Source organism: Triticum aestivum, chromosome 6B (genome assembly GCF_018294505.1).
Source record: "Triticum aestivum cultivar Chinese Spring chromosome 6B, IWGSC CS RefSeq v2.1, whole genome shotgun sequence".
NCBI lineage: Eukaryota > Viridiplantae > Streptophyta > Magnoliopsida > Poales > Poaceae > Triticum > Triticum aestivum.
Window position 1 is genome coordinate 404,940,111 of NC_057810.1, and position 24,640 is coordinate 404,964,750.

Genomic DNA, 24,640 nt, shown 5'->3' on the forward strand with positions numbered 1-24,640 from the left:
GCTCTGCTTTTACACGACGACAGACGTCGCAATTAGCAATAAACTGAGCAATTTCTCTCTTCATCCTAGTCCACCAGAACCTCTGGCGTAGGTCCTGATACATCTTAGTACTACCGGGATGAATAGTGAGAGGAGATTCATGAGCTTCTTTAAGGATCAACTGCCGTAGATGCTGGTTCTTGGGAACCACTAGACGGTTCTCAAAGTACACAACACCATGATCATTTGTGGAGAAACAACTAGCACCTCCGCTAGCAATGTTCTCTTTGATTTTAGATATTCCCTTATCTCGCTTTTGGGCAGCGATGATTTGATCCGTAAGAGTAGGTTTTGCTACCAAGGTGGAAAGAAAACCTTGAGGAACAATGTGAAGGTTAAGCTTCCGAAATTCCTCATGGAGAAGCGGTTGACTTTGTTGTAACATCAGGTTGTTACAATAAGATTTACGACTTAGCGCATCAGCCATGACGTTGGCTTTCCCTGGGGTGTAGGTTATTCCTAAGTCGAAGTCTGTGATCAATTCAACCCAACGTCTCTGCCTGAGATTCAAATCCGGTTGGGTGAAAATGTACTTCAGACTTTGGTGATCAGTGAATATTTCGCAACGATTACCGAGGAGGTAATGTCGCCAGGTCTTAAGTGCATAGACTACGGCTGCAAGCTCTAGATCATGAGTAGGATAATTCTCCTCATGTGGGTGCAATTGCCGTGAAGCGTAAGCAATTACGTGTCGATCTTGCATAAGAATGCAACCTAGTCCTTGTCGCGAGGCGTCGCAGTAGATAACAAAGTCCTTGGAAAAGTCTGGCGGTACCAGTACGGGAGCAGAGGTCAGGCGTCTTTTCAGTTCCTGAAAACTGTGCTCACATTGTGGAGTCCACTCGAACTTCTTATCTTTCTTGAGGAGTTCGGTTAGAGGTTTAGCAACTTTGGAGAAGTTCTCGACGAAGCGACGACAATAACTCGCTAAGCCCAGAAAACTCCGAACTTGCTTGACCGATTCAGGTGGAGTCCAATTAAGGACGGCTTGAACTCGCTCAGGGTTAACAGCAATACCTTTACCAGATATTACATGACCCAGATAGGTCACTTCTGACAACCAGAATTCACATTTAGAAAATTTGGCATAAAGGCGATGCTCTCGAAGTTTCTTCAACACTAGCCTTAGATGTTCGGCATGTTCTTCCTCGTTCTTGGAGTAGATGAGTATATCATCGAGGTAAACAACGACGAATTTATCCAAATACTCCATGAAGATTGAGTTCATTAACCGAGAAAAGGTGGCTGGAGCGTTGGTTAAACCGAAGGACATGACGGTGTACTCGTATTGGCCATAACGAGTAACAAAGGCCGTTTTAGGAATGTCCCCGTTTCTGATTTTGATTTGATGGTAGCCCAACCTCAAATCCATCTTGGAGAAGACTGAGGATCCAGCGAGCTGATCATACAGATCGTTGATCCTGGGAAGTGGATATTTGTTCTTGATTGTGACCAAATTGACAGGTCGGTAATCTACAACCATCCGGTCCGTACCATCCTTCTTCTTAACGAATAGGACGGGGCAAGCCCACGGAGATGAGCTAGGTCGGATGAAACCCTTTTTCAAGGACTCATCAAGTTGTTTCTTAAGCTCGGCTAGTTCTAGGGGTGCCATCTTATAAGGTCTTCTAGCAATCGGAACGGTTCCTGGAATGAGGTCTATTACGAACTCAACATCCCTGTCAGGTGGAACACCTGGCAATTCCTCTGGAAAGACATCCGGGAAGTCACGGACTACCGGAATGTCCTCAAGGTCTGGCAAAGGGCTGGCGTTAAGCGAATATAATTGTCGCTTGGCTATTCGGGTCAAGACATTGACTATCTTCCCCGAAGGATGGGTGAGTTGAACAGTCCTAGAGAAGCAATCAATTTTGGCTTGATGAGCTGACATCCAGTCCATACCCAAAATGATATTAATATCTGAAGATTTAAGGGCTATCAAAGACGCGAGGAAAACAAGTCTGTCGACTTGGATTTCATTTCCAAAACTTACCCTAGAGGTCTGCCATCTAGACCCGGGAGTAGAAATTTCCATAGTGGATGGCATGTCACAGAATGCAACGTTATGCAAACGAGCATAGTTCTCGGATATAAATGAATGAGAGGCTCCTGTATCGAAAAGAACAGATGCCGGGTGGCAATTAACAAGAAGCGTACCGAGAACGACGTTGGGATCCTCTTGAGCTTCTTCGGCAGAGATACAGTTGATATGGCCACGTGTAGCGGTGACCGGCTTGGCGTGGAACACTTTCCCTGTCGGCTTGCCACGGCCAATAGCTTTAGCAGATTGATTGGGGTTGGTCTGGGGACACTCACGCATATAGTGACCAGATTCCCCACACTTGAAACAGGTCACGGAACTGGTACGTGGAGGAGCATTATTGATTGGACCCCCATAGGGCTTGGTTGGAGCAGACTGTTGAACGGGGCGAGGCGCCTGGAAAGATGGCCTCGGTGTGAACCTGGGTGGCAGGGCGGTGTTGGGTACCCACACGCGGCGCTTCTGAGGACCAGCACCGGATGAGGAACCCATGTCGCGGCCATGCTTGCGGGTTGCGTCATAGTCAGTCTGACCAGTTTCAGCACTGATGGCTTTGTTGACAAGTTTCTGAAAAGATGTGCACTCATGCAGACGGAGATCACGGCGAAGCTCGGGACTAAGGCCCTTACGGAACCTTGCTTGCTTCTTGGCGTCAGTAGAAACTTCCTCAGTTGCATATCGGGCGAGATTACCAAACTCCCTGCTATAGGCATCCACAGAAAGTCGGCCTTGGGTGAAACTGCAAAATTCTTCACGTTTACGGTCCATGAGACCCTCCGGAATGTGATGTTCACGGAAAGCCTCGCTGAACTCAGCCCAAGTAGTGACATGGCCCGCTGGGCGCATAGCTCCATAATTCTCCCACCATAGACTGGCGGGGCCTTCAAGATGATATGCAGCAAAGGTGACCTTGTCAGCCTCCGCTACCAGCGCGGAACGCAGTTTGTGAGAGATACTGCGAAGCCAGTCATCAGCGTCGAGAGGCTCGACGGAGTGGTGGAACGTGGGTGGATGCAATTTGATAAAATCACTGAGTGACACCACGTTAGCCCTCTGATGGTGTGCTGTATTCTGTTCAATACGCTCCAACAAACGGTTGGTCTCCCGCTTGTTTCTCTCAGCTTCCATCATAACCTCGGCTAGTGAAGGAGGATGAGGCAGATTTGCATCCCTGGCTTCACTGCCTTCGGCCTGCTCTTGGGAAGCAGGGTTAGCGCGCGTGTTGACCATCCTAGGTAACAAGACAATGATTTAGTCAGGATGATAAAATTCCGACATAGGATATAAAATGTAAGGTATAACTCGAAATGCAAGATGATCATCCGTATGACATGGTAAATACAGAAACTGCTTCTTTATTCCATCGTCATACACACCATACAGGGTTTAGTACAAGACCAAACAAAGTACTATTACGGTGAAAGAGGATTACATCTTATCGGAGGCATCCCAAGCTCCTATACATTATTTTTCTACACCTCCGGAAAGAGTACAAACTAGGTCATATCCCACGAGTCATGCGGGACGATAGAAGACACAGCTAGTGCGAACTAGTGATACTACCACTAACTCAGACCGATCCGTAGTAGTCCTCGTAGAAGTCACCTCCATAGCCTGGAAGCTCAACATGATCATCCGGAAACAGACGGTCTCGCGGAGCTTGTGGACCATAGGGGCTAGGATGAGGCCTTGGACCAACAAACGGTGGCCTGCGGGGACCGCGAGGTAGGGTGATGCCTCCTACATCACGCCAAACCATCACGTCTGGCAGAGCAGATCTCACAGGATAGAGATCGCGCATATCTGAATATCCAGCTTGCACCGCCGGTGCGAACCGAGTCAAAGTGGCCCAGTGGTCAGCACGGGTATTGAAGAGCTCTAACCTCAAGGCCCGATTTTCACGGTCCTTATCCTCGAGCATCTCAGCAGTGGTGCGAGTCCGTGAATCCTCCTGAGTGGGGTCAGCATAGATAGCCTGGAGATACCCTTGTGCTCCCGGAAGTGATCCTGGCATATACCGGAAATCAGAGTCCCGAAATAGACCAGATCTGACTCGCATAATGGTCATCATAGAGTAGGCGGCGTCCTGCACAGCCATCTCAATAGTAACCCCGAGTCCATAGGAGCAGTGAAGAGGCTCGGTGGATCCAGGATAAGATGGAAATATCCTGACAGTGCAGAGATACTGGCTTTGATTAAAGTCTCGGAATTGCTCTTCGACCGTGTACTCAGGATACCAGCGGTATCCAGCCTCAGTCATTACCCTGACCAACTTAGCAGTATGGCCGGGTACATCTAGGCATCGAGTCAGGCGAACCACTTGATTGAGGTCGCGAGTGGCCATCTGAAAGCACAATCATAATGCAAAGGCATTAGAATTTCTAGCAAAATTTCGGCAGCATAACAGCTGTAAATGCTCAAGAAGGATTTTGAGACATTTGACAAAGGATTTCATACATCACTCAACATCATCATATCAAAGTTTTGAATCCATTCTAACAACATAATGTGGTAGTAGAACTGAACTAGGCTTGTATCCATCAAACTTATAAGGTACTACTGATTAGTAACACGTGATCCTGATAGAGAGAATAGATCCTAATTCCTTAACCCCCGGTGGAAGAATGGACTGACTCAGATCAGAAGTCATAAGATAAAGGAGTAAAAAGAGCCTTACGTTCCAACCCACAAACAATTCCCCTACATATAACTAAAGAATTTCTAGACTCAACATCGACCAGTTTGGCTTGGAGAACCTACAGGCAGTCCGGCTCTGATGCCAACGCTGTCAGGACCCCGACTCGATGTCACATCGATCTAGCCGGTAACACCTCATATCACTTTGCGGCCTCACGCACGGTATCCCCACGGGTGTCGCCTTACCTTTGCCCGGGACCGTTTGCGCCTTTTGGCTCACGTATATGATAGTGTCGCTAGCATCCATATGATAAAGAGCCCGGGCTGACATGACTAGTCGTAAACCCAAAGTGGCACAGACTTACAGGGACAGGCATCCATGACCCAGCTTCGAACGTGTCGGTCATCAGCAAGTGGGTCCGGGCTGTAGCACTGGGCTAGCAGGACTCCGGTAAACCGGGCTGTAGCGGGCTAACAGGACTCCGGTACTCAAAGCGTGACATTTCCCCGAAGGGACAGACACAGGAACGAAGAAGGACACATGCCGGCCAGCCTAAGTGTTCCAGAGCAGTAGCAAGCTACCATGGCTCAGCGGTAACACTAGGAGACATTTCCCGGTAAGAGAGGCTACTAAAGATAAACAACTAGATAGTCAGATCCCACACATACCAAGCATTTCAATCATACACACAATATGCTCGATATGTGCAAATACAACGAAGCATCACAACATGACTCTATGACACAAGTACTTTATTTAAGGCTCAGGGAGCCATACATAACATACACAAAGGTACGGGTCTCACGACCCGACATACAAGTCATACAGTCATACAAACCAGCAGCGGAAGTAACTTGTCTGAGTACAGACAACTAGTAAAATAAAAGAGGCTTGGAAAGCCTAGCTATACTACGTGGTCCTTCACAAGCTCAGGGTCACCACCTGGGTCTTTAGCCTACTCGTTGATGTCAACGTCTACATAGAACCCATCAGAAGGGGTTGCAGCGTCTTCTGTAAAAATGTAGATTATAGCAACATGAGTACAAAGGTACTCAGCAAGACTTACATCAGATCCTACATACATGCATATTATCAAGAAGGGTTGGTGGAGTTATTGCAGCAAGCCAGCTTTGACTCTTGGCTAGGCTATCCTACGATACTCCAACTTGAAATGGTTTTGCGCACACGAGTCCACTACTCACCACTTCAATACACTACCGAGGATCCACCTCCGTCTTCCTACGGAAGAGCCATCCTCGGCACTCACACTTATCTTGAGGCTTTTAGTAGTTTCCATTTACTTGTCTATGAACTGTATAGGCAACCAAGTAGTCCTTTACCGCGGACGCGGCTATTCGAATAGATCATGTTAACCCTGCAGGGGTGTACTTCTTCATACATGTTTCCACCACTTAGCGTCTGCACACGACATGTGCTCGGCAGACTTCAAGCGAAAGCCGACGTGGGTGTAGACCACGACCTACCTAAACACTTAAGCCTCTAGTCCAGGTTTATCGCCTATTCAGGTTCCATCCGCAGGGAGTCCGGCCGAGGTTTCCCATACGGCCCCGAACGATGTGAACAGGGTTCCCGAGATACCTAACGGGTATTCGGTACACCCGGCCACGTACCTACCGCATCACAGCCCACCCCTACGGTCAGCGCTGTCCACGGCCTCCAGTAGGCTACAAACACCAGAAACTACTTGCAACTCCTGGACAGAGAGCTAGGGTGAATAAGAAGTCGAGCGGGGTCATATTTCAGGGCCCAATGCATGGTAGTAGCTGTATCTTAAATCACATATACAGATCTCAGTGCTTAAGGTCGGCTTCAATGAAACAACCCACCATGTACTCCTACATGGCCTCTCATCGATACCTTTACCAAATCGTGTTCACCACACCACTCTCATTACCGACATTAACATTTCACTCTAGCCCATCACCCAGATGAACCAGACCTGACACGACTCTAAGCATAGCAGGCATAGCAAGGTAGGAACAACACATACACATGGCTCAATCAACTCCTACACATGCTAGTGGGTTTCATCTAGTTACTGTGGCAATGACAGGTCATGCAGAGGAAATGGGTTCAACTACCGTAGCACACAGCAGTTTGAAACGCGTTGTCTTAATGCAGTAAAAGAGAGCAGGAGCGAGAACATGGGATTGTATCGATATGATCAAATGGTTGGTTGCTTGCCTGATGGTTCGATGCACTGATACGGTTCTTCGTTAGGGTAATCACGGTACTCCTCGGAGGCAGAACCTGTCGCAAAGGACACCGATACACAACCATCACCAAACAATGTGCAACAATATGATGCATGCATGAAACATGGCAATATGAGTGTGTTGGGCTAATGCAACTAAAACCAGAAGGGTTTGAACAAATTTGAATCATAGATTCAAATTTCAAACTCAAACATGGCCTTTTAAAGTGCTTTTCCTTGTTCTGCTTGAAACATCAATTTAACTTGTTTGATCATGCATGAAAATAGTACAGATGGGTAGATTGGATTTTTCTGATCATTTTTCATATATAATTTGTCCAATTTGGAGTTACAGAATAAAAGTTATGAATTTTTGAAGTTTAAATAATATTCTGGAATTTCCTGATTTAAATTAAATCCAGAAATTATAATTATTGCGCCAGCATGACGTCAGCATGACGTCAGTGGTCAACTGCGGCTGGCTGAAGTCAAACCTGACATGTGGGGCCCACACGTCAGTGACAGGGGGGTTAAACAGGGTTAATTTAATCCTAATTACTAATTAGTGGCGCTGGGGCCCACTAGTCAGTGTCAGGGGGTTAACTAACAGTGGTTAGCGCTAATCCTAATTAGCTACAGGGCTGGGCCCACCTGTCAGGGACTCAGGGGGTGTCCTGCCGTGGTCAAAGTGGGTCAAACCCACCGGCGACGTAACGCCGGCGAGGCCCGAGACGGCGGCGCGATGCGGAATCGCGCTATAGGGCACGGGAGAGGCCGTGCTTGGGCTCGTTGGAAAGCTCTTGCTCCTGCGCGTCGAACGGTGGCCGTGGCTGGGCCTGGGGTGGCCGGAGTCGACGGTGGCGAGCTCGGCTGCGGCCGCCGGGGTTCGGTCATGCACGGGAACAGGGTTGGAGCTCGAAGGCGAGCGAAGCGAGGCGCTAGGGATGCTCTACGGGGTCTTGCGAACTCGTTGGACTCGCCGGGGTGACCAAATGGTCACTGGAGCTGCGTCGACGGCGAGCTCGGCGACGGCGGAGGTTCGGCCGTGGTGGGGAGGAGGCTACGGTGGGGGAACGAGGGGGAGGAGAGGGGGAAACGGTGGCGTAGCTCACCGCGGTTGCAGTGGGCGTCGAAGCGGGCTCGGGGACGCGCTGGAGACGGCGAATCGACGGTGACGGTGGTCGGAGCCCGAGGAGGGGAACGGCGACGTGGCGGCGATGCAGGGCTTCTGGAGGACCGTGGAGCGGTGGGGAGGAAGAGGGGGTCGTGGCGGAGCTTCTGAGCTAGTCGGGGAAGCGAGGGGTGGCCGGAGACGGCTGCTGTGGCGAACGGCGGCGACGGGGGTGTTCGGCCGTGTGAGAGAGAGAGCGAGGGGAGGAGGGAGAGCCGGGGGAGAGTGAGAGAGAGCAGGGGGAGAGGCGTGGCGTCGTCCAGGGGCATCGAGGCGAGGAGGGGAGGGCAGGCAGGCAAGGAGAGAGGTGGCGTGGCGCGGTGGCGCGCGCGCGCGCCGGCCACACTCCCCTCCCTCTGTCGGGACGAAGACGACAGAGGAGGGAGGTGGGCTGGGCCGGCTGCTGGCTGGGCCAGCCAGCTGGCTGGGCCGCACAGTGGAGGAGCCCAGGTAAGCTCCTCCTGTTAATTATTTTCTGTTTTCTAATTTCTGACATTTGTTTTGATTTAAATAATATATTAAATCATTTATTTAACTTATGCCAATTTTTGCAGGAGCTATATATATTATTCCAGAGCTCCTTTATAGTTGGCATAATATTTGGACATATATTAATATATATAACTAATATATTTCCAATGCAAATATTTATGCATTAATTCCAAATGCCCATGAGCTCTTAAAATATTGGTTTGATTTTTATCTTTGTCCAATATTTTCAGAGAGCAACATGAGCATTTTCTTGGACCTTTTTGGAGAAATTTTTATTTGGGTCATTTTCAAAAAGCTTCTGAGGGTTTCACAGATCCCCATTTCAAGTTTCTGATGAAAGAGTAAACATGATGCAACACTCTAATGCATGGCTAACTAGGATGTGACACCGAGGCTGCTCCCTCTATGAACCTCTTAAGGAGCGCCACTTCTTTTTTCCTGTGAGCCGCTTGCACGTCAAAGGGGAACCCTTGAGCATCGCACCTCAAGAGTTCCTACTGGCTCTCAGGCCCTCACCACCTGGGCTTGTCCCAGGCATCGCAACCTGACATACCAGCAGCGGCTGAGCTCTGCTCGAGGGATGGGTCCAAACGACGTAGAGCACCTTGGCGAGCAAGGGAAAAGTGGGGGAAAAACCTCGCGAGGAGATATGGGGCGAAAGGGTTGCAGTTCAGCTAGGTTCACATCAACTAAAACACTAAGGACGTTGATGCTTTACATGCCCTTCACGGGACTTGTGTTGACCTATCGCAGGGAAATGTCCCATAGGGAACCAAAGCCCCAAGGAAGCGCGCCTCGCACTGCGAAGGTCACCCGCATGCCATGAATGCCTTGCGCCGCCTCTTTAGCTAAGTCATCATCTCCACGTCAAGCACAAGCCTCTTAAGAACACTCCGCACTACTTTCATGACCTTGTCTAGGCAAAGCCCCTTTTTCTCCCGAGAGTGGCTTGCATGTCAAGAGGGGCCTCTTGAGCATGGCGCCTCAAGAGCTCTTACTGGACCTCGAGCCCCTCACCTCCTGGCCTTGCCCAAGGCATCATGACCTGGCATACCAGTGATGGCCGAGGCTCGCTTGGGGACTGGGCCCCGGTGACGCAGAGCACTATGCCATCGTAAGAAAAAGGAGGACAAAGCCTAGGCAAGAAATGCTGCAATAACTTAACCACAAGTATAGGGGATCACAACAGTTTTTGAGGGTAGAGTATTCAACCCAAATTTATTTATTCGACATAAGGGGAGCCAAACAATATTCACGAGTATTAGAAGTTGAGTTGTCAATTCAACCACACATGAAAGACTTAATATCTGCAGCAAAGTATTTAGTAGCAAAGTAGTATGATAGTAACAGTAACAATGGCAAAAGTAGCAGTAGCAGTTTTGTAGTGATTGTACCAGCAGTAGCAACGAAAGTAACTTAGCAAAGATCAATATGAAAATCTCATAGGCACTGGATCAGCGATGATAATTGTGTTGGATGATATTCATCATGTAGCTGTCATAACCTAGGGTGACATAAAACTAGCTCCAATTCATCAATATAATGTAGGCATGTATTCCGTATATAGTCATATGTTATAATGGAAAAGAACTTGCATGACATCTTTTGTCCTACCCTCCGTTGCAGCGGGGTCCTGATGGAAACAAAGAGATAGTTAGGCCTCCTATTAATAGAGAACCGGAACAAAGCCTTAGCACTTAGTGAATACATGAACTCCTCAAACTACGGTAATCACGGGAAAGAATCCCAATTGTTGTCACCTTGGGGTATGCGGATCTTAACTCGTAATTGGTGTCTGCAACTTGCAAGATAGGATCAAGAACACACATATATTCATGGAAACATAATAGGTTCAGATCTGAAATAATGGCACCCGGGCCCTAGTGAAAAGCATTAAGCATAGCAAAGTCATAGCAATCACATACTGGATACTAGAGTTCAAACCCTAACAAAACTAACTCGATTACACATAAATTTCATCCAACCCATCACCGTCCAGCAAGCTTACGATGGATTTACTCACACACGACTGTGAGCATCATGCAATTGGTGATGGAGGAAGGTTGCGGTGGCTCCGTACCGTAAAAAGCGATGAATCCTTCTCTCTGATTTCTTTCTTCGTGAATAGGCATATATGGAGTTGGAGTTAGGGTTGTTAGAGCTCCAGGGGCCCCACAAGCTATCAGGGTGCACCCTGGGGGTAGGCGCCCCCCCAGGGCTTGTGGCTCCTGGGTGGCCCACCTCTGGTATCCTTTTCCACCAGTATTTTTTATATATTCCAAAAATATTATCTATAAATTTTCAGGCCAATCCGAGAACTTTTATTTCTACACAAAAATAACACCATGGCAATTCTGCTGAAAATAGCGTCAGTCCGGGTTAGTTCCATTCAGATCATGCAAATTAGAGTCCAAAACAAGGGCAACAGGGTTTGGAAAAGTAGATACGATGGACACGTATTGACTCCTCCAAGCTTAACCCATTGCTTTTCATCAAGCAATTCAGCTGACAAACCGAAAGTGACAAAGAAAAACTTCTACAAACTTGTTTGATTTTGTGGTTGCAAATATGTCGAGCCAATGTTCAGGTTTTCAGCAAAGATTATGAACTAACAATATTCACAATAACATTTAGGTCTCACATTTACTCATATCAATGGCATAATCAACCAGCCAGTAATAATAAGATATTTCGGATGGCAACACTTTTCAAAACAATCATGATATAATATTGCAAGATGGTATCTCCCTAGCCCTTTATGAGATCGCAAAATATAAATGCTGAGCACCCCTGAAGACCAAGGACGGACTAGACATTATAATTCATGGCAAAAGAGACTAGTCATACTCATACTCAATATCGAAAAAAACAAAGCATATAAATGACAATGGTGCTCTCCAGCTGGTGCTTTTAATAAGACGATGATGACTCAACAATAAAAGTAAATAGATATGCCCTTCATAGAGGGAAGCATGGAATTGCAGAGGTGCCAGACCTTGAAGGTTTTAAAACAGAGATTAATGTAATTTTGAGAGGTGTCGTGGGAAAACATGGCCACCAATGGGGCCATCGGCCCCTTGTGGTTCGGCAAGGGGGAAGAGCACATTGCACAAAGAGCGGAAGGTGCAGAGCAGCACAACAGCGATCACACGGGCAGTTTTACCCAGGTTCAGGCTGCCGCGAGGCGTAAAACCCTACTCCTGCTTTGGTGGATTGATGAGTGTGGAGATGCAGCGCTCTAGCCCGGCAAGATTGCCTTGGGGCGAGAGCAGCTACACGTGTACGAGAGTACAAGTGTCCGAATCCTTTCTAAGGTTGCCACGGCCCTCCTTTTATAGATCAAGGGGTCACCACAATGGCAAATCAGTCATTGCATATTGATTAGATAGCAAACAGTGCTATCATACCTAACTCTGCGGACATGCAAGGTGCATTAAATGCACCGCTTAGTGTCACATCGTAGCGCAGCCCGACAAGCATTGTCAGGCTGTACGACCACTTTCTCGCCTGCTTGCGTGACACATCTCTGGACGAGTGTCATTTGGAGGAGATTTCCTTCGGAAGTGGCTGCCACGTGCCAAATAACAGCCACTTAGTCACTTGGGGGCTTGACACCGCACTGATCGATGACTTGCGTTGATGTGAGGTGGAGTGGTGGAGCCTTGGCGAGGTAGTCCGCCCTCAGCATCCCCGGCAAGCTTGTAGGGGCAGTCTTGAGACTTGTCTTTGGGGCCACCTCGACCCTGCCAGGCTCACCTTCCCGGCAAGGGAAGTTTTTCCTTAGTGGTGTCTTGCTCCATTAGCTTGACTTCGTCTTCTTGATCTTCCCTTCTATTTCTCGAAGAGCTATCTCTTCTGTTTGGTCTTGTCTTGGATGTTGTAACCTTTCTCTTGAGCCTGTGTACAGTCCGAGCAACATACATGGGTTTGTTGCACCGACAGGAGCCCCCGGGCCTGGCCCGAACGTGCTACCGAGCGTTGTCGGGGTAGGCCCTGTCAAGTACATAGGCGAGGAGGCTGCGGGAGTTCGTCTTTTGAGGTCTTCTTTGCTTCTTCATTAATCTGATCTTGAGTCAGTTTTCGGCTTCCCCGCGCATTGCGTAATGCCAATTGTAGTGGGGCCATCTTTGTAATGGCCCGTGAATGACTTCAACGCACGGGGGAGTAACTGCCAATTCACAATTCCCAGCACGTTCTTTTCCCTTGCCACATATGATGCGTGCATTGGGTGGGATAAGTAACGGAGGCGCGTGGTGCAGGAGAGAGCATCATGGCAGAGGCTCGGCCTTCTCAGATTGGTGGAGAAGGACGACAGTCACCCACCGAGGAAGGAGCCAGCCTCCAGCCTCGTTTTACCTATAAAAGGGGACGTGGGTGGGGGCGTAGGCTCACACCAACCTCCCCCTCTTGTCTTCTGGTGTTGCGTATTTGTCATGACGAGCGGAGGGAAGGAGGGTGTGGTCGCGCCTTCGTTGAGATAGGGTCCCCTTCCCACCATCGCACAAAGCATCCGGCCTGGAGTGGTGGTCCGGTGCTTAGCACGAGTGGGAAAGGTATTAGGTAGGCGCGCTGGCGGCGCGGCGGCAGTGTCGGAGGTAGCGACTCCGACGTGCTCGTTGCTGGGCCACCTGCGGTCTTAATCTTAGTGAGGGGCCATGTAGGCGATACCACGCCAGAGTCCATAATAGACACCAAGCATGGTGATCAACCATGGCCTATATCCTCTTCACCTGTGATGATGAAGGGAGACCGCGGAAGTGGTTTGCCATTGGTTACAGCAGATCCCCTCTCCAGGGGTACCGCTCATTTTGCGTATGGGCGGGTTCCTTGTTCCTGTACATGCTTCTTCAGGGGACGACATCCTCCTAGCTTTGGGTCGATGGATATGACCATGCTCTCTATGGAGTTTCCCAAAGCGCTCGGTGCATGTCATGGCCGCCGCGGCAGGGGCTCGAGCAACGGTAGACGTGCCCCTTCGAGCGACGGCGATGAGGAGGGTGGTGACAACCCATGACGCGTCAAGAGCGAGGATGATCGCTCTAACATAGCGTGATTGCCGGCAGCACCATCATCACCAGCTGAGCCTCGGCAGCGCCACCATTTACACTTGCCCTCTGATTTCTTCCTCAGCCCGGGGGCGGCACCCTCCTGATCCTGGGGAGGCGTCGGATCCTAGCCAGTCCTTCCCTCCACCTTCTTCGTCTCCCCCTATGGTTTCGAGGAGGAGAGGGACATAGCAAAGGCATCACGGGGCACTTATCTTTTTTCAGTCTAAAACATGTAGGCATTGGCCAAACTTTAGTATGAATTATGTAATCTATTTTACCCATGCTTGTGTTCTGTATGATCTGTACTTGCTTATTAGCATGCTAATGAAAAAGACAAGCTTTGCCGGGTACTTGTGCATGTATCACATCCATGCAGAGGTGAAATGCCTGTATACATTCAAGTAAACAAGTTTTCCTCGGGAAGCTATCCTGGTGGTACCCTCAGTTTGTTGCTGCTGGGCTAGGTCTGCCAGGCACAAAAACACAAAGAGGGACCAGTCCCCCTGCCAATCCTTTTTCTTCAAAGGCCACTGCGACCATCCTGACCGAAGCAACATTCGAGCAAAGGAAGGGAGCACCTATGTTTCGAAGGTGGCGAGGTTTTCATATGCACAAGTTCCTCTATATAGAACACAGATGGATAAGAGAGACAACTTTCTGTTTGGCTTTCCGGGGATCGCTATGTAGGCTTGTCTTCACTTCTTTTCTTCGGGATCGAGTCCGCGACAAGAATCCCTGCAGCTTAGTGCAGATGAAAACAGAGCTACATGCGATCTTATCTACACGATCATGCTATGCTTATGCGTGCATGCAATCTTCTTTGGGGCACCCAACGCTTTGTTTATTTCTTTGTTTCTCAGTGTGTGCGCCTGGCTTTGTACAAAGGGTTACATGCAACTTCGGCAAAGCTTGTACAAAAAGGTGGTTGTCGGGCAGGGCCCGACAGCCACGCCTTATGGGTAGAACTTACAGAGATGCTTAATGTTTCATGAGTTTTTCAACTGAATGCCATCTCCGATCTCCAGACGGACTACACCGGGTCTGGTGACTCGTACTATCCGGTAAGGGCCTTCCCACTTCGGCGTCAACTTGTTTGTACCCTTGGTGGACTGAAAGAGCCTAAGGACAAGGTCGCCTTCCTCAAAGCTCTGGGATGAACCCTGCGGTTGTGATAGCGACACACGGCTCACTGGTAACGTGCAGCACGCATAGCAGCTCGGAGACGGTTCTCCTCAATTAACAGAGTGTCGTCACGCCGGTGCTGTTCTTGCACTACTTCATCGTAGGCAAGCAATCGCGGTGACCCATATATGAGTTCTGTGGGTATAACTGCTTCTGCCCCATAGACTAGGGCGAAGGGAGTCTGTCCGGTAGCTCGATTTGGTGTCGTACAGAGGGACCAATGAACCACCGGCAGCTCGTCGATCCATCGCCTGCCGCACTTCTGTAGCGTATCAAATGTTCTTGTCTTGAGGCCTCGCAACACTTCAACGTTTGCCCTCTTAGCTTTTCCGTTGCTTCTAGGATGGGCAACAGAGGCAAATGAGATCTTGCTTCCGAGGGCATGAACGTATTGCATGAAGGCCCGGCTAGTGAATTGGGTGCCATTGTCGGTGATGATTCGGGTAGGTACCCCGAAGCGGCACACCAATCCTTTCAAGAACTTGATAGCTTACTGTGCGGTCACCTTTCTCATGGGCTCCACTTCTGGCCACTTTGTAAACTTGTCGATTGCGACGATCAAGAATTCAAAGCCCCCGGTAGCGCAGCGGAAGGGGCCTAAGATGTCGAGCCCCCAGACCAAAAATGGCCATGACAAAGGGATCATTTCAAGAGCTTGAGCAGGCTGATTGATATTCTTGGATTGGAACTGGCAGGCTTCACACTTGGTGACTAGCTCAATTACATCTAGGAGGGTTGTGGGCTATTATAAACCTTGATGGAAAACTTTTACAACCAAGGCCCTTGATCCGATGTGGGAGCCACACATACCCTTGTGCATCTCTGCCAGCAGTTCCTTTCCTTCTTCATGGCAAATGCGTTTCAGCTTCACACCAATGGGCCTTCTTCCGTATAGTGTATCGTCAACGAACTGATACATACTGGCCCTCTGGGCTACTTTTCAGCTTCTTCTTGCTCTTGGAGAAGTTCTCCTATTTGGAGGAAATGAACGATGTGTCGTGCCTAAGTTTGTCCCGGAGGCTCGACAACAAGGACCAGCGGCACCTTCTCATTCACGGGAGCGCATGCCTCAACCGCAAGGATTGGCAGTTTGGCGGGAGGGTTCAGCTCACCGATCAAAGGGGAGTTGTTACCCATCAATATCCCTATCAGGGGATCAGGAAGCTCTGCTGGGAGAGGCTTGCCATAGTCCAGTTTCCTCCTCTTTATGGCCATTGTTGCCGGGGACACGGAGGGCTGAGTCATATTGAGAACAAAAGTCACTGGTTCCACGGGGAGTTTTTGCGCAGCGCACTTTGACAGATGGTCAGCAATGCTGTTTTCCGCACGTGGCATGTGCTCTGTTTGCAATCCGTCAAAGTGCTACTCCAACTTTCTCACTTCCTGGATGTATGCTCCATCAATGGGCTTTGGTAATCCTTGTTTACTTGTCTCACCACAAGTCGTGAATCTCCACAGATGATCAGCTTCTTGATTCCTAGTTCTGTTGCAATCCTGAGCCCGGCAAGGAGCCCTTCATATTCTGCAGTATTGGTTGTAGCCTTCTCCCAGGGGAAATGCATTTGAACGAGGTACTTAAGGTGCTCCCCAGTGGGAGCAACGAGAAGCACGCCAGCTCCTGCACCTTGTAGGGGGAAGGCACCATCAAAGTACACAATCCATTCTTGGGGTGCTTCCTAGCCAGGAATGACTGTCTCCAGTACTTCTTTGTCAGGGGTTGGCGTCCACTCTGCAATGAACTCTGCTAGTGCTCTGCTCTGAATAGTTGACGTGCTCTCAAACTTCAAACCAAAGCTGGATAACTCCAAGGCCCATTCCACTATTCTGCCAGTGGCCTTGAGGTTTCTGAGAATGCATTGCAAAGGGAAGCGGGTGACAACCATGATCTCGTGGGCTTGGAAGTAGTGGCGCAGTTTCCTTGAGGCCATGATGAGGCCAAAAATCAACTTCTGCACACCAGAGTACCTCGACCTAGCCCCCTGCAGTAGGGAGCTGATGAAGTACACTAGGCACTGCACCACCTTCTTCCGTGTCATGACCTTGGAACTGTTTACACTGCCCTACTGTTCCTTGTCTTGAACTGCAGCTGACATTGCCGACATGGGTTCGCTCTCCTCTCCGAAGGGGATGGTGGTTGTGGCTGCCGCTTCATCCACTTCCCGTTGTACCACCAGAGCCGCACTAACCACTTGATTGGTTGCCGCTAAGTACAGCAGCATCGGCTCTTGTGGCTTGGGAGCGACCAAAGTGTACACAAAGGAAAGATAGGTCTTCAAATATTGTAGTGCAGCGTCCATCTCCGGGGTACACTCCATGGGCCCCGCCTTCTTCAAGATTTTGAAGAACGACAGGGCACACTCGATAGACTTGGAAATGAACCTGCTTAGTGCGGAAACACATCTAGTCAAATGTCTCACGTCTTTAACTGTCTTGGGTGCTTGAATCTGCTCGATAGCCTTCATCTTGTCGGAGTTGGCCTCTATCTCCCGATAGGACACGAAGTAGCCAAGTAGCTTGCCAGAAGGAACGCCAAACACATAGTTCTCTGGGTCCAGCTTCAAGCTTATCCTGCGCAGATTTGCAGAGGTCTCTTCCAAATCCTGAATAAGAGTCATTTTGTCCTTGGTTTTGGCCACTATATCATTGATGTAGGCTTCAATATTTCTGTGCAGCTGGGACTCAAAGCCAATCTGTACTACTCTTGCAAAAGTGGATCCTGCGCTTTTCAACCCGAAGGGCATCCTTACAAAGAAGTATGTGCCACATGGGGTTATGAACACGGTCTTCTCTTCGTCTTCCTTGGACATGAAGATCTGGTGGTACCTGAAGTATGGATCCAGAAAGGAAAGCAGGTCACACTTGGAGCTGGAGTTCACAACCTGGTCGATCACGGCAAGGGGAACGGGTCCTTCGGGCATGCCTTATTTAGATCTGTGAAATCTATGCAAAGCCACCATTTCCCATTCGCCTTGCGCACCACCACTAGATTCGCTAACCACGTAGGATGTAATACTCCTCTGACCAAACCAACTGCCTCAAGTTTCTTGATCTCTTCGGCGATAAACTGTTGCCGCTCCAAAGCTTGCTTCCAGACCTTCTGCTTGACGGGCCGGGCATGTGGGCAGACAGCAAGGTGCTGCTCGATTACCTCCCTGGGAACACCAGGGATGTCAGATGGTTGCCATGCAAACACATCGACATTCGCCCACAGGAAGGCAACGAGTGCGCTTTGCTATTTGTTGTTCAGGGTGGCGCTAATAGTAAATGTACCATCCACGCCAACCAGCCCTGCTGGGACCTTCTTTACAGCAGGTGCAACAGCCTTGGATCTCTTGCTATTGGAAATCTCCGGAAAGTCATCAACAGGCGCAGCGCACTCCGAAGAGGTGCACTTCCTGGATTCCTCGCCGGCGTCCTTGTTAGCTTTCTTCTTTTTCTTGCTTTCCTTGGCGGGAGCAGTAGCTTCTGTGGCCTCTGCAGCGATTGCTTCCTGGTACATCTTTTCCACGCATATGATTGTGTCTTTCTTGTCTAATGGAATGGAAATGACGCCCATTGGCCCCGGCATCTTCAGAGTGTTGTAGGCATAGTGGGATGCCGCCATGCACTACAAAAAAAAGACACATCCATGACATTTTGGGCCGAACAATTTTTTTCTGTCATACTTATGACACTTCTATGATGATAATTGTGACAAAACCCAGTATCATCATAGATGTGGTGGGCTCCTACTTCTATGACAAAAAATCATGACAGAAAATGGGCTTTTCGTCCTGGCGGGCCGGAGATGCGGCTACATGACATTCTTTGGGCCGTCCATGATGGAAAAAACCGTGGTAGAAGCGAGGGCGAGGAAAATTTAGGGGAGTTCCCGGTTACGGTGGGTGGTCAGGGGCCAAGAGATGCGTGTTTCTCTCGTACATGTACGCGCGTGTGTGCGAGGCGTTGGGCTCTAACTGAACCCGAGCGATTGCACTACAGGCTATGCGTTACTGAACCCGAGCGATCAATCGATGGCTCTTAACTGAACCCGATCGAGTGATTCCTTCACTACTACTTCTAACAGAAGCCGATCGATGCTGGCTCTGGATGAACAGTGAGTGTTGAGGGGGGGGGGGGGGTGGATGAACAGTGAGCGATGGGGCTGGATGAACAGGACCCTGTGGTGTTGCCTCTGGATGAACAGGACCCCGATCGATCGAGCAAGTTGGGGCAGGATGAACAGGACCCCATGGAGGGCTGGATGAACAGGACGACCCCGTGGAGGGCTGGATTAATAGTAGATGGTGGAGGGGTGGATGAACAGTAGCCTGTGGAGGGGTGGTTGAACAGGAGCCTATGGAGAGGGGTGGTTGAACAGTAGCCGGTGGAGTAGCGCGTGGTGGAGGCTGCATGAACAAGAGCCCGTGGATGAACAGTCGCAGGTGGAGGCTGGAGGAGGTCGACGGTGGATGAACAGTAGCCCGTGGAGGCTGGAGGAGGTCGACGGTGGAGATGAACAGTATCCCGTGGAGTCCCGTTTTGTGGTACGCCACGCCCCTCCCGATGAACATGACCTCCATTTCGACCGTAGCACTCCAACACAAGTCTGTTTCATCCATTTTGCGGTACACCACACACCTCCCGATTAACAGGACCCCATTTTGACCGTAGGAGGTCCAACACAAGTCTGTTTCCTCCGTTTTGCGGTACGCTAGACCCCTCCCGATGAACAGGATCCCATTTCGAACGTGGCCGGTCGAACACAAGGCCGTTTCCTCCATTCTGCGATATGCCAGGCCTCGTTTCCATCGCCTGTTCCATCCAAGCCCTCCCGATGAACACGACGATGCATTCCATACCGACCCAGGCGGTTGGCTCCCCATGAACACGACGACGATGCTGTTTCTCCGTTCCGACCCAGCCATGTACACGAGCCCTAGCCGTACGTATGCACGAGTAGGCGTTCGAGACCCTGCCCATATGTACGTACGTGGCCGTATTTACTTTCTTGCACCCTGGCCGCTATACGTACGTGTACATGCTACGTGCACGCCTCTACTACGACACGTGTGCGCCTCTACTATGACACGTGCGCGCCTCTACTACGACACGTGCGCGCCTCTACATCGACCACTATGTACGTACACGTTCGCGACCAGAATGACAACGCTACGTACGCTTCGACCAGGTGGGTCCCGACTGTCAGGCACTTCCTTGCGTGCGAAGATGTAGCTGGTGGGTCCCAACAGTCAGGGGGGCGAATCATTTTTTTGCCTGGACGCATTTCCTTGCATGCGAAGATGTAGCTGGTGGGTCCCAGCAGTCAGGGAGGAAACGTTTGTTCGTGAAATACAGTGGCCCGTCAGGTGGGTCCCTGCTGTCAGGTGGAGGAATCATTATTTTCTGCTTAATAAGGAGGCACTTCCTTGATGCGGCCGTGGCCCAGCTGTCAGCCTCTCCACGTACAGTCCACATCCGATGGAAGTTGTTCCTTGACCATGTTGACCATGCCGCGCCGAGAGCACCATGGCGGTGGACGACGGTGAGGCCTAGGAAGGGGACAACACGGAGCTGGGGAAGACGTGGCAGTGGATGCCCACGCGGAGAGGAGTACGAGGATTCACTGGTTCGGCTGCGGTGTGAGGTTGCCGTCACCGCAAACTAACAGGGGGTGTGGGTCAGTAGAGGGATGGCCTGGCCAGCGGCGGGAGTAGTATGGGGGCGGTGAGGCCTCTACGGTAACACAGCCGGCCACGGGAGGCAGGAGCAGGCGGCACGACCGGCGCTGCTTTGGGCGGCTAGAGCAAGAAGACCAGAGGTTGAAGAAGCACTATGGCCGTTGGATGGACATCATACGGTCACTGGAGTATTGACTAAGTTGACAAAGCCCTCCGTCCCCATCAACTTAGTAGGCCCACATGTCAGCCACCCACTATGGCGGGTCCCAGCTAGCAGGGGGGTATTCATTTTTTGTGCATAATATGGAGGCACTTCCTTGTGTGCGAAGATATAGCTGGTGGGTCCGACCTGTCAGCGGGGGGAATGTTTTTTCGCGAAATACAGAGGCCCTTCCGGTGGGTCCCAGTTGTCAGCTGGAGGAAGCATTATTTTGTGCGTAATAAGGAGGCATTTCCATGTGTGCGGCTGTGGACCCAGCTGTCAGCCTCTCCACGAACAGTCCATGTCCGATGGAAGTCGTTCCATGACCACGTTGACCACGCCGAGCCGAGAGCACCAGGGCGGTGGACGATGGCGAGGCCTAGGAAGGGGACGACACGGAGCCAGGGAAGACATGGAGAGCAGTACGAGGGTTCACTGGTTCGGCTGCGGTGTGAGGCTGCCGTTGCCGCAGGGCCTGGCTAGCGATCGGACTAGTAGGAGGCAGTGAGGCCTCAACGGCAGCACAGCCGGCCACTGGAGGCAGGAGCAGGCGGTCTCGCCTGTGCAGGTTTGGGCGGCTGGTGCAAGAAGAGGAGCACTTGAAGATGCAGAAGGACCGTTTGATTCAAATTCAATAGTTACTGCTGCTAGAATCGTTTGTTGACTAAGTTGACAATCCCTGCGCACGTGTCAACTTAGTAGGCCCACAGGTCAGCCTCCCAACCGGTGCGCCTCAGATGTCAATGGGAGGAATCATTTTTTTGCATAATAAGCAGGCAGTTGATTGCGTGCGGCCAGGCCAACAGAGGGAGTAGGGTGGGCCGGGGAAGCCTGCACGACATCACAGTGGGCCATAAGAGGAGAGAGCAGGCAGTCCCGCCGGCGCTAGTTTAGGCGGCTGGAGCAAGAAGATCAGAGATTGAAGAAGCACGTCGGCCGTTGGATGGACATCCAACAGTCACTACTGCTAGAATCGTGTGTTGACTGACAAAGCCTTGCGTAAACAAGTCAGCCTCGAAATTTGTGGCGTGTACAACCCATTTTCTATTATTTTTATAATTTGTACTCATTTTCTAATTCATATGGAATTTATTGCAGCCCATTTTTTGTCACACCTTGATTTTCATGCCACTACACTTAAGCTAACAATCATGATAAAATGTGGTTTGACAAAAACTTTTGAGTGTTTTGGACCTTGCCTTGATTGGCTTTTGTCTGTTGTTTGCAAGTGCTCTAAAAATAAAATAAAACCTCCAACTCTTATACTCCTTCTCCTTGATCCAAAAACCTTTCCCAATGATCATGCCATGTGTATAGGACATAAAAATAATTTATTGCAAAAATAATTTGGCCAAATAGTATTTTAAAAAATTAGTTTTTCAAAAACCCCTGAATTGAGGTTTGCACTGCAAGTACTTAATTAAGGGCAGTAAAAATCTTTCCAAAAATATATTTGACTCCTATTAGATATAGGATACCCAGAAACCACAAAAATATAATTTTAAAATTTATTTTCCTATTTTATTTAAAAGTTTTTCTTAAGGCCAGAAATGGTCTTTAATAGGCAAAAAATTATTTTATTGTTTCAAAAATATTTGACAAAAACCTAGGGAAACTCAGTGGACATATATTGTCCATATATAAGAGTTTCATCACATGGTCATGTTCAAAATATTGGTCAAATCCCTCAAAAACCCTTTCTGGATATTTCAAGCTTTTGAAATATTTACAAAGGAAATATTCTCCAAATATTCCAAGAAAATTATAGCATGTCACATATGACATGTTTGATGATCTTGATAAGTATCATGTCATGGAGAATAGTATAACCCCATGAAATACCCTCAAAACCATTTCTGTCCATTTTGAAGTTTGAGCAACTTTACATTGCCAAACATGTCCAAATGTTCTCAAACCTTGTGAACATGCTCAAATGGTCTAATCATTCATCTAGACCAAATGGCACAAGTTGGAGAAAATGTTATATTGATCAAAGTTCCCCAAAGCCCTTCCTGTCCAGAACCAAATTTGAACAACTCTACATTGGCAACTTTCTCCTTTTGATGTCAACTTTTGTGGACATGTTCATATCCTCAAATGATGACACTAAACCAAGTGGTGCATCAAGGAGAACAGATTTGTATGACTAAATCTTGGAGAGTCCATTTCTGCTGATTTCTAGGGTTTACAAAAGTTGCATTGGCAACTTTTCCCAAATGAACTCAATCTTGGTGGAACCTCTTATTTTCTCATACCATTTGACCCTGTGAAGCCTCATGACAAATGGAGATCAACTACTTGCCCAAACCAATATCAAACACCTTTTGCCATTTTACTAGAACCCCTGTTTTGACCACTTCCACTCTTCTCCATGGCCTCAACTTTTTACCACAGCCCTTCCTAGTCCCCTTGCACCTCCAGTAGCAATGGAAAATCCACAGCTCAATTATTGGAGGGGTAAAACCCCACTTTCTCTCTCTGGACAGCCCATTTCCCTCTCTCCCTCAACCTCTCTCCTCTCCTACTGGCTGTCTAGGGCATCCAAGGCCCTCTCCCCTTTGTTTACTCCTCCCTAAACAACCTAGACAGAAGTGGTCGCGCCCTACAAGATAAAGGCATGCCCTGGCATGCAATTGGCGTGCTCCAGAGCATGCTACAGTGCACACCCGCAATGTAGCCGCCCCCTTCCAACCGCCTCCGGCCACCTCCGGCCTCCCCAGCGCGCCGACGATGCGCCTCGACGTCTGCGACACGCTACACCACTGTACCCCTCCTCCTTCTCCCGCCTCCTGCCTCCTCTCACACGCGCACCGGCCGCCTGAGCGCTCCAATGGGCAGCCTCACACGCGCGATGCTCTGGCCCTTTCCCGCTATCTCTATTCTCTCCCCTCGCCCTAGACCAACCCCAGAAGCATCCCAGACACGCCCACGCGCGCCCCCGTGGCTTGCACCGATGGCAACAACCTCGCCGGCGCATGAGCTCATGGTGCGGCATCGCCCTGCCATAAAAGGCCACCCCCGAGCCCTTCTGGCCTCGGTTCACTCCCTCTTCCCCCCAGCGACCTCCTCGAGCAGCCTGCTCCTCCTCCTGCACCTTCCTTCTCCTTCTGCCACCGCACGGCCGCCCCTTCGGCTCGCTCAAATTCGAGCAATGCCGAGCTCACCTCCCTCCCTTTCCTCCACACAAAGACTCCCCGTGGTCCGGCGAACCTCCCCACCTCCTTGAACCATCGCGGGGATGCTCGAACGCCGAGAGCCACGGATGGCCGACGACCTCCCTTGCCACCGTCAAAGCTACGGTCACCTCGGCCCCCTCCGGCGGCCGTGACCTGCACCAGCGGATGCGCCACTCCGCGCTGAGCTCACCCATAGGCGGAGCGCCGCGGGAGACGGCCAGAGGTGCCGGCTATCGTCGGACGAGCGCCAGCGTGCGCTCTGCCTCCCCTGCTCTGTCTCGAGCGGGAGGTAGAGAATGACCGCCCTGCCAGCTGGCATGGGGGCCCGTCCGTCAGCGGCAGAGGCAACCGAGCCGGCCCACCAGTCGGGTTAAGTGGAAACGGCTTCGGGCCGATCCGCTTGCCCCGCAGGGTGGCGCCTTCCCGCAGTGCGCCTTCGGCGTCACCTCCTCCCTCGCGCAGACGGAGCCACTGGGCCGAGCCGAGTAGGCGCTGTTTAGCTGGGCTTCGCCTAGTGCGCTTTATAAGGTTGACTCCCTTTCTTCCTTTCTATTTTCATAAATATTGTAAAATTCCTAAATAATTCAAATAGACTCCAAATTTGATGATTCTGCCGATCTATCACATGGTGCAATTTGCACATTTTCCATAAAGATTTTCTTCACAAACATTTATCAAATCCCATTTTTCCATTTCTGTAATAAACTTTAGAAAATCACAGAGGGCTCAAATTTGATCCAAGTGCCATGATTCAAATTTCCAGGTGCTTCTAAGTT